Source organism: Psammomys obesus, unplaced genomic scaffold, assembly GCF_907164565.1.
Source record: "Psammomys obesus unplaced genomic scaffold, mPsaObe1.curated_primary_1811, whole genome shotgun sequence".
Taxonomy (NCBI): Eukaryota; Metazoa; Chordata; class Mammalia; order Rodentia; family Muridae; genus Psammomys; species Psammomys obesus.
Window position 1 is genome coordinate 15,506,475 of NW_026592548.1, and position 15,500 is coordinate 15,521,974.

The 15,500-nt window shown below is 43.3% G+C and overlaps 1 pseudogene; it reads left to right on the forward strand.

The window, feature by feature from the left end:
- The first annotated feature begins 11,758 nt into the window (after positions 1-11,758).
- On the forward strand, positions 11,759-14,461 carry LOC129682112 (microtubule-associated protein RP/EB family member 2-like; annotated as a pseudogene).
- The last annotated feature ends 1,039 nt before the right edge of the window (positions 14,462-15,500 follow it).

The window sequence follows — 15,500 nt, forward strand, 5'->3', positions numbered from 1 at the left end:
TGGAAGTACCTGTGATTCTGGAGATGTAAGGAATCAGGTAGAGTCTGTGGAAATAGGACTGTCTCTTTGGATTTGTTCTGGGTTAAAGACCTCGAATTTCTGTCTAGATTATTCCCTCTGGTCCTCAGGCTTAGAAAAGTGGCAGCTGTTGAGAACAGAAAACCCTTTCCAGAAATGAACTCTGTGTTTGTTCAAGCAGAACGTGCATGAGGGGAGCACTTAAATCCCTTGCCACATAACCACATTGCCCTTCGGAAATATTTACTCTATTGGCTTGAGCTGAAGCAGCGTCTCTGGCAGTAAGGCACACTGAAGGTCTTCCTACAGTTAGTGTGTGCAGCTCCTCAAAGATCCTCCATCTTGTCCTTTTCAGTTCTTGGTTGGAAGCAATCTGGCCCATTATTATGAAAAACGCTTGAATTATAGCCAACCATGGACTCTGGGGCCCTGATTAATTCTTCCAGCCATTTAGGTGGGCAGCCAGCAACTGGGGAATGCTGAAGGTGAAATGCAGAAGATTAAGGAAGATGTGTGGAAACGCTTGAAAGTTCAGGCATTGCCTGGGGAAGGCAGAAGCTGTGACAAAAGCTGCTCAGGGTCTCTGGTTGGACAATCTTGTGGTGATGCAAATGGAGGAAGTTATCGAGGATCTGAAGACCATGAAGGAGGTGAGACAAGAATAGGTAGCCAAAAGCTGACACACAACTGGACTGGTTTTCCTGTGCTTTCTTGGGGACACCAGACTCTGCCTCTAAACTGCTGGTCCCTAGTCAGAGAATGGACATGTCATTTGTAAAAGCATGCATGGCTTTTACACAAGAGGCCATCAAGTTCTTCCTGAGACAGCCCCACCATGAGTTAGATCTGCCCAAGACCCAGCTGTCAGCTGGTCCTCAAATCCCAGAGAACAGAAAGTTTGATCACGCTGAAGCCCTGAGTCCTTTGCCACACATTTATACAGTGTGCTCTCTTCAATATTAAAATTTAGCAATAATAAAACTACCATAAGAGGTTTATATAAGAATATTTTCTTCCCATAAATCACATTTTAAGGATAACATTATTTCTCTCAACTCATAAACATCTTCTGTAGATCATAATCAGCACTTTCCCCTCAGCAAACCGCTTCATGGGAGGATGCCCTAACAGACCTATTTAGCTGGTCACAACTGTGGGCTTTCACAGTGGAGTTGGGGATGTATGCTGGTATGTTCACCTGTGTTTAATTTGGTGACCTAGGTTCAAGTCTGGGCCAGGTTCAGTCTTACCCATGACTTCTGAGTCTCACTGTTACATAAAACCTTCGTGGGTTCTTTGTGAAGAGTAAGTGTATCATGCACACAAAACATTTAGCGTGGTGCTGGGCATTAGTTCTCACAAATGTTAATATGGATGAGTCCTTTTCTGTTTACTTGGCTTAAAATCCTCACATTTTATTTCTTTGCATTAAGTACTAGATTCCTGCCCGCATTACTAAGTAGCCCCTTCCTGGCTTGCTTTAGACATGTCATTCATTCAGTGAACAATAGGCCATGAGAGCCTGTGGTGTGCCTAGAGTTGCTCCAGGTAAAAAGGTGCTGCCATAGAAGCTCTGTGCTTCAGGATGTTTCTCCAGACAACTGTGCCCTCTTGGGAGGCTCTTTCATCACTCTCCCCCAACAGCCTCTTCCTCTAATGCAAAAGCTGTGTTGTTTATGTCATACTTACGTCACACTACAGAAAAGCTTCTGGACACTGTACTACACAAGGTATTGAAGAGAGTAGTTTTAAGAAAACTAAGCCTGAGAGTAACTGAAACAAAGCAGGAATCAATCACTCTTTCATGTGGCACTCTATGGGCTTATGTCCTACAAGATCTCAGAGCTACTCATCACATGAGCCTCTCATCAAGCGGTTCCCTAGATTCTTCTGATCGCTATAATAATGTAACCAACAGTACTGGGAATAGTTTGGATCAGTGTTCCTGGTGGCAAAATACTACACACAGTGCATTCACTATTCTAATATTGCTCATTATGTTTATAGGATACTCATGAATCAAATGACAATTAGATTTATCTACAATATCTGTGGCCTTCCTCTATTTGTTGAAGCTGCCTTTCACAAATACATCCACTCCATGAAGCAATCAATGAAGGGCAAGACATGCCTTTTTAAAGGCATACCTTGAGAATTGTACGCATGTGCCTTCGGTCCCCATCCTAGGCACTAAAACTTAGTCATGTGGGTATATTCAGCTGAAGGAAGTGCTGAGCATTATTGCCACACATGCAACTAAAACTCAGAAGGGAAGGAAAACCACAGGTCAAGAGCTACCTGCTACAGAGAGGTAGCTTGGGTGTAAAGGGAACTAACCAATTATATCGACCCTCCTGGATATAGTCACCTCTATAGATCAAGGGTTAAGAAGGCTCCACCATTAGTATGTTTCTCTATCATTTGTGCAAATGCCTTTTCATAAACTCTGGACGCACGCTAAGGAGTCTTCAGTGTTTGTTAAAGAAACTTGTCTTTTGAGGGTGATTCATCATCGAAATACACTGGAAAGACCACTGTCAAATATTTAGAACAAATATACTGTTAAATGTGGGTCAGCAGTTTATTGTCAGTCAACTGTGGTAGCCACCAACGGATACCTGCTGAATGTATGTGTGTGGTGGGAAAATCTCTAACCATACCTTTGGTGAGTCCACAGGATACTATTACTTAGGGCTTACTGTCTCCATGTAATGGTTCCCTTTTCCACCTTGTGCTCAAATGCCTGACACACATGACTTGACAGAAAAAAGCTCTGTTGTTGCTCATGTTTTCAGAGACATCAGCCTGTAGTCGCTTGGCTCTGTGCATTTGGGCAGAAGCCTGGTAGAAAGAACATATGACAGGGCCATGGCACACTGGAACAGAGGAGAAGACAGGAAGGGGGGATCTCACCTCCCTTCCCCTGACCCAGTGACCTACTTCTTAAAGCAAACTGAAACTTAAAGTCTAACTGGGGTCCTAAGGTTTCTAGGAGCTCACCAAAGTAGGGTCACCAGCTTTTCAATCTTGAGCTCATGGAGGACATTTCATACTGAAACAACATTCCGTAAGGCACCATAGATCTCTGTTGTCAGTCAGCACCTGGGCTGCCCAAGCCACAGAAAACTTGAGAAGACAGAAGCCAGGACATGGGAGCTCACGCACCCTTGGAGTCAGCATGCTCCATCTCTGGAAGGTCACGTATCTGCCACGTACCATGCGCTCCTGCCTCACTATGACTCCAAACTGCAGGACAGTCTGCTCTGTGAATATAGCAGAGCACACATCTCACATGCTTTGACTTGAAAACCACAAAGAGTATGACCTGCCCGTTCCTCTAGGTTCCATTTCCATCCTCATAGGACAAAGAACCCGCATCGCCCACGTTGGCTCAGGGCGTCCTGAACTTGCAGGATGGAACCACAGCAAGCAGTTAGCACCCTACCGGTTGGCCAGGACTGACAGAGCCGATAAAGAAGCGGGAGTCATGAGTCAATCCTGTTAAGAGATAATTCAGCATAATTAACCCCACATGTATGTCTTGGAGCGAATTAGAAGTAAATAGGCGTGTGGTGGCTACCAGAATTGAGGCACACACCAATTTTCCACACGGTTTTCCAGCAATAGTTAATCTGATAGTTTTTGTGTGTGTGTGTGTCTCTAAGAGTTCAATCTCAGCAGAACTAGGAAATAAGTCAAGTGTGCCAGCTTCAATTTCAGAGCCCTTTCCCATCTAGTTAGCCCTCTTTCCGCCTGCAGTACAGAAGGCCAGGCTGTTGTCTATCACAGGGGGGAAATCTCTCTAACTCCCATGGAGCAGTGTTCCATTGCCTGAGTGTACTGCATTCTCCACGTGAACCTAACAAATAAGATCTTTGCAAAGTCAGAAAATGTGATGATGTCTTTCTTGTTCCATGAAGACCAATGGCAGCTCATTAAGATGCATAAAGAAAGATAGCTTAAGGGGCAAGGAAAAGCAATGGTAGGAACAGAAAATGAAGCCAGGAAAAAGGCTAATTTAAAAATGCTTCTTTCTACCTAGAAAAGCTCATGGGTTCTTCTAAAAGTTATTTCTTACTCTGACTCAATGTTTCAGTTACAAGCAGTAAAATAAGGAATTTTACTTACTTGTCCAATTCACAGTTTTTGAAATAACAAAAACAAATCATTTGCTTAGAAGTCTTCCTTAGAATTGAGACTAAAATGGAATTTTTCAATTGTCTTTATAAAGATAATATAGTTTATCATCTTTCTAAAAACTCTTCATAAAGTTAAGCTTATTCAGCTGTCGGTATAGCTGGTCCCATCACACCCAGCGGTGAGGCGATCAGCCAGTCTGTGAAGCATTTTTCCAAATACATTAGTCAAAGACAGCTCTCAAAAAGAAGCCTGGATTCATCAAATTTAAACCAGTGCCAGTCCTATTCATCTGAGACTTGTTAGACCTTCTCAGACATACCAATAAGAAACTTTGATCTGGCCACAAACAGGTCTGCATCCTCTGCCTTCAAGCTGACTTCTGAACTGAATTGGTCTCCTGATCATTGTGAACGTCTTCTGACTTTTCACACAATAGATCACTCCCTGAAAACTCCCCATAAAGAGAGGCTGGATCCAATGCCTTTCTTCCAAATCCTGTCCATATGGAGCCAACTCCAATCACCACTTCTTTCTAAGTGTAGTATAATTTCCACTCCCCTACCACCTTTGTGGCTCAAAGCAATAAATAGTGCCCTTTTTATAAAACCTTGAGGCATAGTTTCAAGATTGAATCTGTCCTCTCATGAATTGTTAGGCAGAGTTCCCTGGAATAGCATAATATATACCTATGATTCATAGGACTGGCTTCCATGACAGAGGACAACGCCCATGAGCATCTGCATGGTAGAGAGGCAGAGAACTAGGTTTCCAGTCCTAGAGGCAGGAGGGCTTAGCAGTGGCCACCCAGTGCTGAGCCCTGGAGCTCCCTGGAAAGCTTCACGGACAGGAGAAGAAGCAGGAGTCTGGCATCCAGGGCCTGAAGTGACAGGGGTATGTGCTCAGAAAGGGAAGAGGCATTCAGATACAGCCACCAGCCCATCAGAGGAGCCTCCCACCCTTGGTGTGGCTCCTACCATTGTTGTCCTATGTACCTGATGTCTCTTAAAATACCTCCACAGACCTACAGGTAAGTTGTCAAGTTGACAATGAAGACCAACTGTCACATCATCCTGAATCGCAATTCTAATTAGCCACAAATAAATTAATTTTATTTGCTCTTGATTGGGTTAATTTTATTCACAATGGACATGTGAAACACTGACATGCTGTACTCAAAAAAATTAGAAAACCCACTTGAACTGACTCGGATTTCTGTGACTCAAAAAGAACTGCTAAAATTTCACCAGCTTGGAATTATATAAATAAATAGCTGCTTTCATCAAAATAGGGGTGGATGAGAATTACCCCTAATCTCTACATCAATTTACTGTACTGTGGTACTCATGAGTTTAATGCTATAAGATGGCTTTGAGACCAATCATTCTGAATCTGAATAATCCAGTCAAGTAAGATTTTTCATTTAAATATTTACATAATTCAACATTTCATGAAAGAAGCTAATTCCAATAATTGCAAATTATAAATTAATAGTTATATATATATATATATTCAGTATATGTGTGTAATGTATACGTGTCTGGGATATGCTTGTGTGTTCCTATGTTTCGGGGGTGGATTACAGACGGCAGAGGAGGATGCTGAGTATCTTGCTCTGTCACTTTCTGTTTATTCCGTTGAGACAGGGTCTCTCACAGAACATGGAGCTACACTAGAAAGCAGCAAGCCCAGCAATGTCCCTCTCTGTGCCCCTCCAGCTTTGGGGTTTCAGTCATGTGTGGCCATACTGAGATTTTACATGGATGCTGAGGACCCAAACACATGTCTCACGCTTGCACACTTTGAACTTCACCTTCTGAGCCATCTCCTCAAGTCCTGTAAATACTTCTTTCAAACTCTTCAACTTGGCTATTTCCATTACTAGAAACCATTCTTCTACTATCTCCACTGAGGAGTTATCAAATCATTTTGAAAACACTACTTTAATGGGGTTCTCCTAGGAGTGATGGAGTAACTCTAGGTTAATTCTGATTGTCAACTTGATGGGATTTAGAAATAACTAGGATATAAATAAAGCATATCCCTGTTTAAGACCTTTCCTCAGAGGATTAGCCAAAGGGGTCCTGGGGTGCTGGAGGCACCAACGTATAAAAGGGGTAAGAGAGGGCCTAAGAATGGGTGCATTCTCTCACTTTTCATGGTCACATTGCCATTATCTTTTTCATTCTACCAAGCTTTCCCTCCCATATGAACTTAGATATCGTGAGAAAAATACATCTTTACTCACTTAAGTTGCTTTCTCAGGTGTTTTTGCCAGAGTAACAAAAAAGGCTGACTAATGAATTCCTAGCCTGTTGCAGTCTAGACCTGATTATTTAAACAACTCCTCAGAAGTGGTGTATTGGAGTATTGATGAATTAATGTGCTGCTTTCCCCAGAAAAATTCTAGACTAGAAGAAAAAGGAAGAAGAGATTCCTATAACGTGCTTAAGTGCCCCAATGTGTCACTTTTTTTGTAGTAGTAGTAGTAGTGCTGATGCCAGGAAAACTGTATCTAGGCTATGATCACATATTAACAATTGGATGAGAATCTACTTGGTAAAATGATTATGAGATGGTAGCAGCCAATGGAGAAAGCAAGCTGGGACTAAGGTGACAACTTCCTCCTCCCTGCTGGCTAGCTTTCAAAGTTGGATGTGCTATGCTGGCTGCTGGAGGGGAAAGTTATCAATGGTCCTACCCAGCTGTGAACCTTTGAATGTCATATGCAAAATGGTCCCACATGTGTGTAATAGTGACATGGCTGTTACAGGTTTAGCCATGGTGTTCTAATTGGTATTGAGGTCTGCTCCATGGGAGGGGCCTATGCATGGTACTGTAAATGTGGTTTCCAACCCATGCCTGGGAAAAACACAGAGCCTTGTGACTTACTGCTGTTATTTATCTACATCAGTAAAGCATTAAACTCTCTTCTAAATATCCCTTTATATCTGTATATAAGATACCCTCAGTCTTAACCAGAGAAGCCTGTCTGTGCAGTGACTAGAGAGGAATACACATTTCTGGCCCTTAAAGGTTGTAAGAATAAGATTTAAATGGATACTTTCAACCCGTAGTCATAGTGGTTAAACTCATTAAAACCAAATGAAGAGATGTGGATGTGACAAAGAGATTTGTAGGGAAGACTGAGGAGCAGGGAAAGCCAAGAGTAGCAGGAAGATGGGAGAGGGTGGAGCAATGGAATGAAGAGTATATATTATGCCCCCGGTAAAATCAGAGATAGAGATTTAGAGCTGCAGCCAAAAATGAAATACCAAGCACATATAAGAGAAAGCCAAAGATCCTATAATACCAAGAGATTGTTCTAGCAACACTATGTTCAGCCATGTCACCAGGGCCACCGTACCATGCTTCAGAGGGTTTGGAGGAATCAGTCAACATGCATCGGTCCTGTTTCTTCACAAACCTCAAGAGCACCTTGGAAGGAAGCATTCTCCTCCTTTGGGGGGGGGCAAAAAAACAACTTTGACATTTCTGTAGACAGACCAGATGTTACATCTAAAACTTCAAAGAGACAACAAAAGTCATGGTCCGTAGAAAAATTGGAATCTCAGGAACTCAGCTTCACAGCCTTGCTACAAAAAGGATGGTGACTGAAAGTATGAACTATTCCTAGATTAGCAATAACTTCCCCAAACGTTCAAGAAAAGTGTTTCTAACCTGTTCTAGAGGCTGCATTAAAAGCCCAAATATAAATGCATTTTAGAAAATATCAGGGCTCAAAATGTTCTTTTCTCTTCAACTCTGAAAGAATTCCAAGGCCCTGGAATCTTTTTAGAAGTGCAGAGTCTCCTGGGAACGCTACCTGCTGTAACATGCCCCATGTTTCCACACACCAAATGCCGAGAAGGAAAACAAAAACATATGTGGCTGGGATTTTCTTTTTCTAAGAAAAGCAAACCATATTTAGGGTTTCCTGTCCAGATGTATCTGTGAAATGTGCCTTGTTTGTCTGCCTGTATCACATCCGCTCCTGGTGCATGATTTTATGTCAACTGACAGATTCGTTCTACAAAGTAGAGCCAGAAAGTCCCGGAGCTGTGAGCTAGCCTGCACCACAAACTTACAAAGATAGGTCTAAGGTGTTTAAAGTGAGATTTGTTTTCTCACCTAAGTAGTTTAATTTTACTTAAAATTGTTCACAGTTTAAACTTAAATGCTGTTTTTGATTCTGTCCTAAGTGCATTTGAATAATTTAGGAAAAGGGTATCTGTCCTCCACTTCCCTTCACAATTTTCTGCTTATTGTCCCTGCAGGATGCCTGACTTCTAAGCTGTGATAGTTAACAGTGAGAGATGGCATAGCTCAGCGTTTTACTAGTTTGTGTTAGAGTTGAGCTGGCCTCTGCTTAATAATATGTGATCTTGGGCAAACTAGCACCTCATTATACTTCAGGTTCTATGAAGTGTATTAGTAATAGCACACATCTCATAAGGTGGCTGTTGAATTCAATACAACATAGAAAGCATAGAAAAGGCTTAAACCATAATTAGAACATGCAACTGCTCACGGTGAGCTGCTGGGAAGCTAGGATGCTTCTTGTAGGAGCACTTTCTTCCCAGTTAAGTGGAGCTTGACAGATTGGACCAGTGTTCCTAGTGACAACGGTTAGGTGAGCTGGACAGAATATATACTTTTAAATGTGTATTTATACAAATGCTAATAAAGTAGTGGGAGAATTTGAGGCCACATTCTCAGAAGCAGCAGCAAACTTGGAGAACTGCACCTGGTTAGGGATCTTGTCTACCTCTCGGCAGATTCTTTCTATTCTACAAGTAGTTAAGAAGCCACGCACAGAAAACAACAACCATAGGGAACAGCAACTTTGGAAGTTTTAGGTGACGATGAAGAAGGTAAGAATCAGTTTGAAATATGCCCGTACATTACTGATGGCAGGGGTATGTTGAGAGGTACATCAACAGGTGATGTCTGTCATCATTTGAACACCATACAGCATGCTTACAAACCCTGAAGTAGTAGGTGTGATGAGATAAGACAGACTTGGCTAGTGAGCAATGGCCATCAGTGATTTTCTACCTTATTGTGCTTAATCACTTTCAACTTAGTTTTCATGTCACTCAGTATGGCTTTTTCTAACATTAGCCTACCTGGGAGGCATAATGATCAAAGACTAAGAGAAAACGTTAGGAGCAAGAGAGGCGGTAACGCTGAGAAGCTGCTGCTTGAGTGGCATCTGTAGTGCCTAGGGGAGGATGGGTGCAGGATAGCAGCTCCTGCAGCTGCTGCAAGGCTGGCTCTCTCTGCAGGTTCTGGAGTGAGGCTGAGCCTCATACTAATGACCGTGTTCAGTTCTGAGGCCGCCATGGTTGCTGTGTACATAGACCACATGCTTCTCAGTAGCCAGTTAATTTTCCAAGTGTAGCAAAGACACGAGAGTTGACATGGAGGCTGCACGATTTTGCTATTGGAACTTGACAATGATATTGAAAGAAAGAAACAACAGTCCAATTTTATTTTATTATTATTATTTTTTTTAGATTTTATTTTAAATGATGTGTGGATTAGCCAGGGTTCTCTCAAGGATAGTAATACACACACACACACACACACAGACTCAGTCCAACAATGGCTGTCTCCCAATAGAAAAGCCAAGAATCTGGTCCTTGTTCAGTCCATGACACTGGCTGTCTCATTGTTACAATCTGTGCTGGAGTCCCTGAGGATTCCTAGAGAGCTGCTGCTCTTCAGTCTGTCCTGGAATCCTGAAGAGGTGAGTTTTAATACCGGTGAAGGAAGGAATATCTCAGCAACAGGAGAGATGAGCTTGCCAGTGTGAGCGAAGGCAAGCAGCCAAGAAGGGAAAGCTTTCTCCCACGTCCTTCTATGTGTGCTGTTAACCGGAAGGTCTGACCTAGATTCAGGTCAGTCTTCCCACCTCAAGTAATCCAACCAAGAGTGCCCAGCTGTTTGAGTGTGTGTTGGTTCCAGATGTCGCCAGCTGATTAACCACCACAGGCTGTCTGTGTAACATGAGCACAGGTGTCATGGGGTCCAGTTCCCTGGAACTGGTGTTCTTGGCAGTGGTAAGCTACAGAACAGGAAGGCGAGGAACTGGCCTTGAATCCTCTGGAAGAGCACCATGTGCTCTTAACTGCTGAGCAGTCTCTCCAGCCTCCAATTTCACTCTTGACCCAGAGACCAATATGCTTAACAAAACATTAGCAAACAGAATTGGAAAGCCTGTGAAATGAGTAATTCGTTGCCATCAACAAGTTTACAGACATGTAAGAATGTATACATTCAGAAACGTATGCAACAGTCCAAGACACGAGAAACTGCCTTTCAAGTGGTTGGGCAGGGTGGTTCAAGTGATTCCCAGAACAATGTAGGCTATGGCTGTTCCCCTTGGTCACATCTCAGATGTTGAAAGTAAGTCCCTATTGCTTAAGACACCACATACTTACGACACAGGACTTGGATGGTCTGAGAAGGATCTAACCTAAAAGCCTCCTTCTGGTCTAGCTTCCGGAAAGTACTATGTAAACTTCTGGGGCAGGGAGTACTTGACAGTGTTACCCCATGAGACCTATGAGCCACAATGGCTACCATGATAAGGTCACCGTAGGGTTCATATGCTGGTGATCTTAGAAGAGAATCTACTGTCACTTGACCAGACCAGTATAATTCCTACATTCTTATTCTTATCCTTATACTTTTCATACAAGCATAGCTACTCCCTGTCATCAAAGATGCTTAAAGCAAATGGGGGCAATAACAACAGCAAAGCACAATTGGACACAATTCAGAGATCAGTGGATTGTGGGGACCCTAGCCCCAATGGATACAGCTGAAACGCAACTCTTGCATCGATGGCTCAGGGAAGATCATGAAATGGGGGTAGGGGGCCAGAAATATTGTTGGAGCCAGAATACCAGGATGTCAGCTGTGAGAATGTCTTTCCTAGAAATGCCTGCACAAACAAAGATCTGAATAATGACAATATTAATGCACATGGTAACTAGGAAGGCAGAGGGTTCCACCCTTAGACAAAGAACTAAGGGCAGCTAATGACTGATGAGAGAAGGAAAATGAACCTCTCAAAGGAATGAGCCACCTAGCTGGTTACTCAATGCAAAAGAGTCATCTCTGAACCATATACATCAAACAACAACAACTTCGTATGCTTTATACATATGTATAGTCTGTACATATATATAAAACAATAATAATCAAAGAAAAAGAGGCTTTGTTTGAGAGTGGGTGGCAGAAGCCATGAAAGGACTTGGTGAGAGAGGACATGGTAGGGGCTAGAGGAAGCAAAAATAAAGGAGAAAGTGACGTAATTCTATTTTAATTAAAATATATTCGTATGCAATACATCACTCAATAGAATAAAAGTTTAAAACTTCTTATCTCTATAATATGTAGAAGAACTTTTGATAACATATGACATTCATTCATTATAAATGCTTACAGATAGTAGAAGGGACATTTCTTAATGTGTATAAAGGTATTTATAAGAAAACTCACTGCGACTATCACACTGAGAAATGAAAAAGCTGGACACAGCCCTCCGCCCCAGCCAGCTTCTGTTTGTGTCCCCTCTGTCGGGAGAGCGCCAATGCCTGGGCAGGCCCAAACCTTGTCCCCAAATGGTGAGAACAACAAGGACATCCTCCAGGATAACGGGACCATCATCCCTTCTGGAAGCACACAGTACACAGAGAGCGCTCCTACAGTTGGAGAATGGTAGTCAGCATGTGTTTCACCTCCATAACCCAGGAGGCTATGAGCGTGACATTAGTGCATGGGTTAATGATACTATGTCTCCAAACTATACAGAATTGGAACAGCACTGTTCAGGAGTGGCCTTTTGCCACTTCATGGACATGCTTTTGCTGGGCTGTATTGGTTTGAAGACAGTAAAATTCTAAGCAAAGTTGGAGCATGAGTATATTCACAATTTTACACTTCCGAAAGCATCATTTAGACAGATGAATGTTGATAAGGTAATTCCAGTGGAGACGCTGGTGAAAGGGAGTTGCTAAGACAACCCGGATTTCATTCAGTGGTTTAAGAAATTTGACTACTTGGTGGAGTTTTCCTTTATCCAGTATATATAAAGAACTCAAGAAGTTAAAAAGCAACAAATTAAGTAATCCAATTAAAAAATGGGAAACAGATCTAAACAGAGAATTCTCGATAGAGGAATATCAAATGGCAGAGAAACACTTAAAGAAATGCTCAACGTCATTAGTCATGAGGGAAATGCAAATCAAAATGACCCTGAGATTTCACCTTACACCCAACAGAATGGCTAAGATCAAAAACTCAAGTGACAGCACATGCTAGAGAGGTTGTGGAGAAAGGGGAACCCTCCTCCACTGCTGGTGGGAATGTAAACTTGTACAACCACTCTGGAAATCAATCTGGTGCTTTCTCAGACAACTAGGAATAACGTTTCCTCAAGATCCAGCTATACCATTTCTAGGCATATATCCAAAAGAGGCTCAAGTACAAAATAAGAATATTTGCTCAATCATGTTTGTAGCAGCTTTATTTGTAATAGCCAGAAGCTGGAAACAAGATGCCCCTCAACTGAGGAATGGATACAGAAAGTATGGTACATCTACACAATGGAATACTACTCAGCAATAAAAAAACAAGAAAATCATGAAATTTGCAGGTAAATGGTGGGAACTAGAAAAGATCATCCTAAGTGAGCTATCCCAGAAGCAGAAAGACACACATGGTATATACTCACTCATATAGACGTATAATATAGGATAAACCTACTAAAATCTATACACCTAAAGAAACTACTCAAGAGGGAGACCTCTGGCTAAAATGCTCAATCCCCATCCAGAAAGGCAAAGAGGATGGACATCAGAAGAAGGAGAAAACAGGGAACAAGTTAGGAGCCTGCCACAGAGGGCCTCTGAAAGGCTCTGCCCTGCAGACTATCAAAGCAGATGCTGAGACTTTTTTTTTCAAGATTTATTTATTATTTATACAGTGTTATGCCTGCATGCCAGAAGAGGGCACCAGATCTTACTATAGATGGTTGTGAGCCACCATGTGGTTGCTGGGGATTGAACTCAGAACCTTTGGAAGAGCAGACAGTGCTCTGAGCCATCTCTCCAGCCCAGATGCTGAGACTTATGGCTAACCTTTGGGCAGAATGCAGAGAATCTTATGAAAGAAGTGGGAAATAGTAAGATCTGGAGAGGACAGAAGCCCCACAAGGAGAGCAATGGAACCAAAAAGTCTGAGCACAGGGGTCCTCCCTGAGACTCATACTCCAACCAAGTAGCATGCATGGAGATATCCTAAAACCCCTGCACAGATATAGACCATGGCAGTCCAATCTCCTAGTGGGCTCCATACTGATGGGGACAGGGAATATCTCTGACATGAACTGATTGGCCTGCTCTTTGATCACCTCCCTTGAGTGGGGGAGCAACCTTATCAGGCCACAGAGGAAGACAATGCAGCCACCCCTGATGAGACCTAACAGACTACAATCAGAAGGAAGGAAAAGAAGACCCCCCCTAGCAGTGGACTTGGGGAGGGGCATTCGTGAAGGAGAAGAAAGGGAGGAATTGGGAGGGGAGGAGAGAGGGAACTACAGGGGGGATACAAAGTAAATAAAGTGTAATTAATAAAAAAAATTTTTAAAAAGAAATTTGACTACACTAACTATGAAGGGAAGGAGTATGATCTTGTTGAAGTACAACAAGGGCAAGGTGCAATTCCTCTCTCTGTCCCCGGCAAACAGATCTTCAACCCACCCAAGAAGTCTCACCATGCAACCTCCTCCCCCCCTCAGCAGGCATGGCTAAACCAAGCCCAGCATCTAAGCCCAGATCCAGACCTTCTCGTCTCTCTTCTGCCAAAAGGGCTTCATCCAGTGGCTCAGCATCCAGATCTGACGAAGATTTAGAAACACACGTCATATGTTCAACGAACAGGGACATTCATTGAAACTGCCCTAGAAGGGGTGGAGAAGGAGAGGGATTGCTGCTTCGGGAAGTTGAGAGAGACTGACCTGCTGTGCCAAGAACACGGGCAGGAAAATGATGACCGTGTGCAGCAATTAATGGAAGGTCTCTACGCTTCTGAGTAACAGGAGGGCCAAACTCAAGAGCCAGAAGCAGAGGAGCATGCCCATGACCAGGAGCCCAGCAGCAAGAAGACTGAACCATCTCAGCAGCTCTTGACGATTTCCATCATGTGTGGGGATTTTTCTTTAGGAGAATTGGAACGTGTGTGGCCTGGAGCTTGTAGAAATCAGTTGTATCCAACCTGTTGCCATGGACGGTGACACTGCATCCACCAGTCATTGTACTTGGTTCCTGTTTCTTTTGCCAAAAGGCATTAGCAGACGGCCATTCTGGTCACCTTCCCGCCAGATCATAGGGTCACATCCCTTCAACTCCACCACCTGGCTGCCTGTTCTACTCTTCCTTCATTTCTTTCCAGAACAACGCTCACCTCCCCACACCATCATCATCATCACCAGCTACCGCCGCTTTTTATACTAATGTGAAACAACGGTAATTTGATATGTGGTATTGATATTGGCATTTCTCATCCCACTGTCACTAGATGTCACATGCGTTTGTGGTGCTTTGATGTTTGTGAGTCTAGCTTCCTATCATATTTGGTCAGATAATTAATTGGAACAAAGGGAAACATGTTTGATAGGAAAGCCATATGACAGTAGCTTGTGTCATGGGGAAAACAATTTCTCCCTCTGCTCACAACACTAGAGGTGAAAAAAAGGGGGGGGGGACTCAAAACTAGGACTTCAGGGCCCAGCAGTGTTGAAATATCAGGGTGTTAGACAACCACACAGTTGTTAGTTTTCAGATGTTCACTCATCACCAGCAGCATCTCAGCTCTGCCCTTGCTCTGAGTCCCTGCCCTCCCTCTCCCTTCCCAGGTTCACATTTTCTTTCTCAGGCTCCTCTCCCATAGATGTCCACTACCCTCAAGATGTCACCATTGGCAATCGGCAGTTGCAAACATTGGGGGGGGGGTCTCAGAAAGCACGAGGCTTCCTGCCTCATCTCCCTCCCTCCTTGTAAGAGCTGCAAGCCAAGTCTTGCAATTCACATTAGGGGATCCATACCAGAGGGTAACTTGAGGGGGTGTACGCCCCACACGCCAGCCTTCTCATCGTCTTGGTGCCAGCTGCGAGGAACTGCAGACTTGATTGGTAGCATGACCTCAAGGGAGAAGTGTAGCTCTATGCAAAATTCCAATGACCCCATTACCTTGTGGAGTAAAGTACCACTCCTCCCTTCTCCTCCTCCTCACCCCGCAGCACTGGGGCCTTCCCACATTGACATCCCCCAAAC